This window comes from Parus major, chromosome 1, assembly GCF_001522545.3.
Source record: "Parus major isolate Abel chromosome 1, Parus_major1.1, whole genome shotgun sequence".
Taxonomy (NCBI): Eukaryota; Metazoa; Chordata; class Aves; order Passeriformes; family Paridae; genus Parus; species Parus major.
In genome coordinates, this window is record NC_031768.1 from 89,811,482 (window position 1) to 89,819,388 (window position 7,907).

At 48.7% G+C, this 7,907-nt stretch overlaps 1 long non-coding RNA gene across 1 annotated transcript; it reads right to left on the bottom strand.

Moving 5' to 3' along the window:
- Window positions 1–3,880: 3,880 nt before the first annotated feature.
- LOC117243677 lies at window positions 3,881–7,688 on the bottom strand. Its single transcript, XR_004499173.1, has 2 exons — window positions 7,449–7,688; window positions 3,881–4,024 (listed from the first exon to the last, which is right to left on the bottom strand). It is a non-coding gene; the product is annotated as an uncharacterized LOC117243677 (long non-coding RNA).
- Between the last annotated feature and the right edge of the window lie 219 nt (window positions 7,689–7,907).

Here is a 7,907-nt window from a genome sequence, read left to right on the forward strand (position 1 = left end):
TCCCCCTGCATTTTCTATGCTTGTAGGGAGATCTGGGCACAAATGGTGGGGCTCTGCTCTGTGTCCCCTCTCGGCTCCCTGTTCTTGCACTTTTAACCTCTGATCTTCATCCTTTTTCTCCCACGAATTGTTCCCATTTCTATTGTTTTCCTTTATGCCCTCTCCCCGCTCCACGAGCCATATGTTTTAGTTAGGATCAGCTGACATCCAAACTGAGGGGTAGGGTTTTCCCCAGCACTCCTTGGCTGGTGGCCACATAATTAAAATCAGCAGGGGAGCGGCGGCAGGAACCCAATCTGGCATTAATGAGAGCGGGAGGTTGTTGCGTGACCGGCTGAGCTGCAGGAGCCCGGCCAAACAGCGGCACAACAAATGGCACCGTGTGTGCAGGGCTGTGTTAGCATAACATGCATCTCCATTACACCTGGGCTGCTCAGCCTCCCAGCTTTGCCCTGTCCTCATCATCCCTCTTGCATAAGCAAATGATAAAGACTGGATTCTACTTGTTCGCTGTAGAGGAAAAAATAAATAAATAAATATGTCTGACATTTCTGCTTTAGTAGAATTTTAGTGTTCCTGTCTTGCCCATCTCCAGAGCTATTGTGATCCTCATGGGGCTGGTCAGGCTAAGTGATGTGGGACTGGGCAGGGTGGAAAAGGACTATCTTCCCTTTACTGGGAGCCTCCTTCCCTCAGCAGGTAGGGAAGTTAGCAAGTTGTCCATAGGCAGGGAGGACCAGGCAGGATACAAAGAGTTGTTAGGCTTTGCTGTCATCACTGCATGGATCTGAGCACTGCTGGGGTTTGTGGGATGCAGTTCTTTGGGCCTTACTGCCCTTCAGACCCCCAAACCCTTTTCCTTTCTTTGGTGGAGACTGATTACAGGCTGCCAGCTTCAGAATTCTCTTGGCTGGCCACTCTCTCACAAAGTCTGTATTAAGAAACTCCTTAATCTAGCTCACTGCTATGTTGTACAGCAAAACATGAGGGGCTTTACAGCAACTACCAGTTGTAGTTGATTTCAGCTGCTCCATGTACAACACAGCAGGGGCTTGCTGACACAGCTCAGCAAGCCAAAGATGCTGCTTTTGCACAGCCTTAACTGGTAGCAGATGTAGCAAAGGTCCTGAAGCCCCTGATGTGAATGCGATCCAATGTAATGATATAGTTTAGCTATTACTATACCCCTGCACACAGCAGTGGTCTCAAACTGGAAGTTTGGAGGCAGTCCATAACCTTAGTGCAATCTTGGGAATTGATTGCAGTCTGAGGAAGCTGGTGCAGGCCAGAGACATCAAAACAGGGTATTGCCCACAATGAGCAATCTTTGCACGGTATTAGCTAAGGAATGACATGTCATGGGTGGTCATATCTATCATCTGTTTAGCTACAACAGCATCATTCACACAGTCAAAGAAGTTATCTCCCTAAAATTTCCCAAGTGGACAATCCTCATCATGGTTTTCTGACATCCACACAATTCAATATTTTCACACTGTTCAAAGCAGCTAAGTAAGTGCCAAACTTTCAGTGTAAGAAACCCTTTGAACAAAAGCAGCACCTTAAAGGCTAGGTCACCATCCAAGAGTTTATCAGCCTTTCTGGAATAAGAGAATGCATGAGCAGTTTCTGCTCTTTTAAAATATGAATTCAGAATAAATTCTGCCAGGAGAATTCAAAATGCATCACTTGGAGCTGGGAGCCTAACAAGACAAGCAGTGTTTGGTCTGTGCACATCTGGAGAGTTTGTAGTGGCATCTGCATTTCTGCAATAGAGGTGTGACTCATAAGATGTGACTTCCCACTCCATGTAGAAAGCAAACCCATCACAGGAGCTTCCACAGACCCTATCTCTTTGCACAGATCTCCACTGGAAAACTCCCATGTCAGGGCAGGAATTCGGAGTTGTGCCCTCAACAGAAGTGATATATGAGCATTTATGATTTTGAGGATGTTTCCTTTGCATGCAGCCTGACTTGACCTCATCTCCAAGGTCAGCGACAGAGTTCTGGGGATGGAGGTGAAGCTGTTCAGTGCTGAGCACAGTAGTGCCAAGCTGCCAGGGGCACTGCTGTGCTGGTTGGTGAGGACACGGAGTGGCCCCCACATCTGTCAACAGCTGAAAATTGCCATTAGGAGATGGCACCCAGCCACTAACAGGAAGTGCACCCTGGTCTGCAGCACACACTTGCTGTGGTTGTGGAAAGTGCTCACCTGCTCTCAAAAGCCTCTATGGGCACATTCACGGGGGTGAATCACCAAGTTCTCCTGTGCAATGACAACTGTATCCCAGCAAAATATGTGCAGGGGCCTCCTACTGACTTTGTAGAACCTTCCACAGGCGGAACCTCCCCAGCACCTAAAACTGCCCCGGGCTTCAGCTCAAAGAAGAGCTGTTGAAATGTCACCTGCAAACATGATTTACGTGATTTAGCAGGACAATATTGTACTCCACTGCAATATTGTTGGGCTGACCTGGGATTTAAGTGTAAGAGGGTCAGACATTAACATTAAAGACAGGAAGTGTGCCTGTGCAATAGGTTAGATACGGAACAATGTCCTGTCATAAACAGAGTTTGGCCTCATCTACACAGAAGGGATTGGCCTAAGTTTACCATATCACAGCCTTGCAGAAATCATCGACCAAATCCTGATATTTCACTAGCTTCAAGAGTGGTGATAATTCAGAAAATAGTTAGATACAGTTCTAGTTCTCTGTGGATGAAAAGGATTGATTTTCCAGTACCTCAAGGGGAATACTCTACCTGGCTGCTTCAGGGCTGTGGTATTTGCAACAGGGATGGGACTTTGGCAGGCCAAGAAGTAGGAGGCAAGAACAAGCCATGAACTGTATCTGTGAGGCCACAACAACAGATGGGGCTGGAGGAAAACCATCCAAATGAAAATTGTCCATGGGTGAAGCAAAGACAGGCTTGCAAAAACCTGTCTGTGAACTTGCCCGTGCAGAATGGGTGTTTGGGTCTCAGTCCAAGCCCTCCTGGAAACTCAGTGGTGTAAGAGGTTAAGAGTCAGAGCAGGAGAGATCCCAGGGTTCATATCAGCAGAGAGTTCAGACCAGGTAACAGAGTCCAAATCCAGCAGCTCCTTTGTCCAGTGATTCATGAGGATGAGGGCAGTTTTGCAGAATCACAGCTTCAGGCCTTTGGATGGTTTGAAGGCACCTCAGTGCTGATGCATATGAACTGCTCTCAGCTGAGCTCTGTGAGGAGACAGCATGGATGGCATTTGACCAATTCTGGTTTTATCCACTCCCTCTGTATCACCACCATCACAGACTGAAAGGATTGCAGAAAGGGTTGCTCAGCTGCCTCCCCCACTCTGACTGTGGTAGGAGGTGAGAAAGCATGGGCTGTGTTTTCATCTAACCTGGAGGAGACTGTGAGGAGCCACTGCAACAGGCTTCAATCAGGTGAAAGGTCACTGCAAAAGGCAAGGGGAGAAAAAAGAACCTGTTCTCTGTTCCCACTGGGGAAAAACCAAACTCATGTGCTTTAAACACACTAAGACCCACATCAATACCATTAACATTCTCTAAATAGTAAGGTGAGTGAATCACTTCCTGAGTAGGCTGGAGGGTTGTAGGGCTGTTAAATACATGTCAAAAAGTATCTGTCAGGTATGGGCTAGATTTAGTTAATCCTGCCTTGGAGAGGAGGATGAGTTAGCTGATCCCAAGGTCTTACTCTGTGTTCAGTGATTTCCCCATTCTTCATGGTACTGAGGAACCAAATACAGCTATTAAAAACTTTGTAAGATCCCTATTAGTTTGTGTTTCTTCTATTAAAAAACCCAACAACAAAACAAAACAAAACAAAAACTCAAAAACAACAACAAAACAAAAACTCAAAAAAAAACCAAAGAGACTCACCCATGGTTTATTTAGGAAGGAAATAGATATTCAGGGAAGGAAAACATCCTCTATTTATTCCGTAGTCAATGCTTAAGGGAGGACTGTGAGAGGAACCAGGTCCGCAGTGCTTTCTAAATGCAGGCAAAACTTGTCCTGTGGGAACAAAAAGATAAACCACAGTCAGCCTAGCAATCTCTCCCGTGTCTCTAGTTTCTTGAACTGGTGGCTTTCAACTTCTCTGACTATAGATCTTCCCATGATTTTCTCCCTTTGAAGATGCAGGCCCCATACAGTGAATTTAAAGTGGCCAGCAAAAGGCTTGCTCTCCTTAATTACCTTCCAGAATAGAGTCTGCAGACCACAGGTCAAAGGGCACTTTGCTGAAGAGAATTCAGAGTTAGGCTCTTCAAGTGCAAGGGATCAGGCATCTGAATATGGGATTGCCTGGGGCTGTGCCTTGGATTACGCTCCCAGGGAGCATTCTGTACTTCGGAGCTCTTCTTCGGGACAGACCTGACAAGAAGTTCAGTGTCAAGGGGGCTGTGCACAGGCAGAGGGAAAAAAAAGGTCTTTTTGATTAACAGTGGCAGACTGGTCTATAACCCCCCTGGGGCTTGTCAGCAACATCATCACAGGTTGCCCTGCCATTTCTCACGCACTCAGGGAAGTAGCTGGGCTTGTGCTCAGACACGGGACATGGTGTCTTCCTAGGCCATTTGCAACCCTCATGAAGTTCCCTGACACACACATCTCAGGACAGTGACACTGCACAACTTCTGTGGCAGGGTAGGAGCCTTGTTGATGTTACATGAGTTCCTCACTGCTGTACTTCCTGGGGGCTGCCAGGAGTTTCTCTTTCAGTTCATGCCCCGGGGGGCTGGAACACACCATATTGCAGCACGGAGCATTGTCAGCAGAGACTGAAATGGGTTGTGCTTGGCAAGCACAGTGGAAAGGAAAAAGAGGGTGACCTGGGAGGATTGCTGTTCTCACTTCATTTTTCCATTGCATCTGCTGGTTTGTTTTTTTTTTTTTCTACCAAGCCCAAAGAGAGAAACAACAGAAACAAAATAAAAATGGGTTCTCTCACTGTAAGTGCTACAGCAGGGGATCATTGTTGAAGAGACCAAAGCAGGAAGGTCTGGGTTATAGTCTCCATCCTTACACTCACTTCCTTCTCTGTCTTTTCCCTCCCCGTCTCGCTTTCTCTCCAGCATCCTATCACCACTGTCTCTCAGGGTGCTGAGCTGATGCTTGTGCTGGTGCTTTGACAGGGTACCAAGGAATTATATCACTCACAGGGTGGCCCTGAAGAGACATTTCTGAAAGCACCTCAGCTCTCCCTGCAAAGTATTGTCAACAGATACAATGGCTCAAATACAACAGCAATTGAAGGTGACAGGAATAGCATTGTCCTCTGATCTACAGGCAGCAGTCTCTGGCTGCTCAGAGGGGCTGAGTGTCCTGGTGAAGTATTGACCTCAAAGCTCAAACTTTATAGAGGGTGCTGGCCTCCTGCAGCACCACCTCCAAACCACCTCTGGCAGAAGGTGAATCTCTTTAGCATCTCCCTCCCCTAGAGAAACCCGTCCCTTGCCACCGGGTCCAACACAGCCCCTCCTCTGTCTGGCTTGGCTGAGCATCCAAGGAATGGGTGGTCCAGGCAGGTCCTGTCCTGCAAAGGAACTGGCATGGGGAAAGGTTGTTGTGCCACACTCTGGGCTGCACCCTACCTCCCCAAGGCAAAGCATACAGTGTTGGGCTCAGGCACCATGTGTCCCCCAGGAAATCTGCTTCACCCTTCCCTACTGGCATGTCTCCTGCACCACCTGCCTCTATCCATCCCCTGGCAGCAGGAGAGCCAGAGGACAGGGGTTATCCGTGCTCCACACCAACAGTCTGGCAGCTTCAATTGCCCATTTCCATGACAGCGTCACGGGCTGCAGAGAAAGGTTTACAGAGGGCACAATGCCAGGAAAGTCCCTGGAGAAGGTCTACGTAGAGAAGCTTCCCTTTTAAACCACAATCTCACCCATGACAACTGATCTATCCTAGAACTGAATACAGGGAAAAGGTATTTATTTTTATGCATTTGAATGGCAATGGGCACAAGGAAGTCACCTGAACTTGGCTCCCCCTTCACTGACAGAGCTGAAGTGGCTGAGGGAATCAGAGCTCCTAAACCTCAGAGCAATCATGTGCTTGCTTGCAAGAAAAGTTTTGAAGCTGAAAGACCCTGTACTCAGACCTGGAAACAGAAAAGCTAGCATTTCTTCATAGCATGTCTCTGAGAACCACAGGTACCATGAAGTGCCTTGAAACCAGACAGCAGCTAAAAGCAGGCTCCCAAAATTAGGACACTTTTCCTAAGGCCAGGGAGGAGGCTGTGTGTACGCCCTGCCTCTGAGTGTAGTCTCAGGCAAGGCACTGTGCTCCTTTCCTGAGGTTGCCTGTACCTCAAACCTGCTAAAAGTAACCTTTCCTGGTCTTGCTTTAACTCTCCAAGAACCTGAATTCCTCCGGAAGCCCAGCACATACCAGTCTCCTGGCTGGCCAAGTTGACCCTCTGGAGCTGCAGCCTGGGCACTTAAATTGTTCCTCCTGTATTTCAAATGGCTCTTGCAAACCTCCTGTAACCTGAGCAGACAGAATTGGTGCTGGCTCTGGAAAGCAGTTATGCAATATGCAGGAGGTAAAACCCTCCTGGCAGGGGCACATGAAAGGAGATACAAGTGGGAGGCTCCAGTTGCTGAGGTGAACACCATGTCCCACGAGAAGACTGGGAGAGAGGAGATATGCGTGTCATAGAGTCAGAGAATGGTTTGGAATGGAAGGGACCTTAAAGATCATCCAATTCCAACCCCCACTCCAGTGACTGTCTCCCTCCTTGATGCTGTTCTCCCAGACCATCTCTGCTGGGAAGGTTGGATAGATCTGGGCAACAAGATGAAGACACTGCTGAAAAAAGCAGCAGTCTGAATCTGAAAAGCCAATTGACAGGAAGCCTGTTCAGACACTGCTCACCCTTGTGAATGTGCTTCAAGTATCACCTTTTTGCGCTCAAAGCTGTCAAGTCAGCCACATGTTCACTGAATGGTATCTTGTCTTCCCTCTCCTAACACTACCCTGGAGCATGCAAACACAGGAGGCTCCTGAGGCAGAGCTGGGAAGGTGCCGGGCTCTCCCCCAGGGTGCCCTGGTAAGTGTGCTATGCCATGCCATGACTGGTAAGTGTGCCATGCCATGCCATGCCAGGCTCCTCTGCCAGCCAGGCCCTGCTGCTGCCAAGGGCAGGGTTTGGCTGAGGCAGACCGGCTCTGGCACGTGTGAGCAGCAGGGCATGGATCCTGTTTCCTTGCACTGGCATGTGCTGCGCTGTGTGGTGGGGCTGTACAGGCTCGAGCCGTCCTGTCTCCTCAGGTGAAGTCTGAGGCTGCTCCCACCCCTGCTGCTACAGGGGCAGCTGCTCCAACCTGTAAAGGCAGGATTTTGCCCCCAGCATGTTTTTCTCCAGCCATGCAAATTAATTTGGAATTAACCAAGAAGTGGGATCTAACCAGTGCTCTGCACCACCTACCTGTGCTGGAGTTGCTGGTATTCCTGTTCTCTTTTTCTCCCTGCTGAAAGCCTGCAAGTTGCCAGCTCCATGGAGGTGCCCTCCCACCCTCAGCCAAAGAGACCTGGCTTCCAACACTTCCAGTTCAACTGTGAACAAATGTCCACCAGTTTCTTGCTGCATTCTCCTGCATAAGCCATGCAAAACATTTGGATTTTAGCTGCAGAAGGTCTCGCACCCCATTCCCTTCTAACCCTTGCAAGAAGCTGCCTTGCTTTCCCCTGCCTGATTAAGCACATTCCTTCCTCTCTCCTTTGGTCGCTCTGCCCTGCAGCAATTTCCAAAGCATTTTTGTGGCATCCAAGTCCCGGAGACAAATTCATGAGCTGTGGAGATGTGGTTTCTGTCATGTGCTCTCAGCTCAGAGTCCTGGCTAGAGCAGGGGCAGTGGGTCCGCAAGCATGAGGGCACCCACTGTGC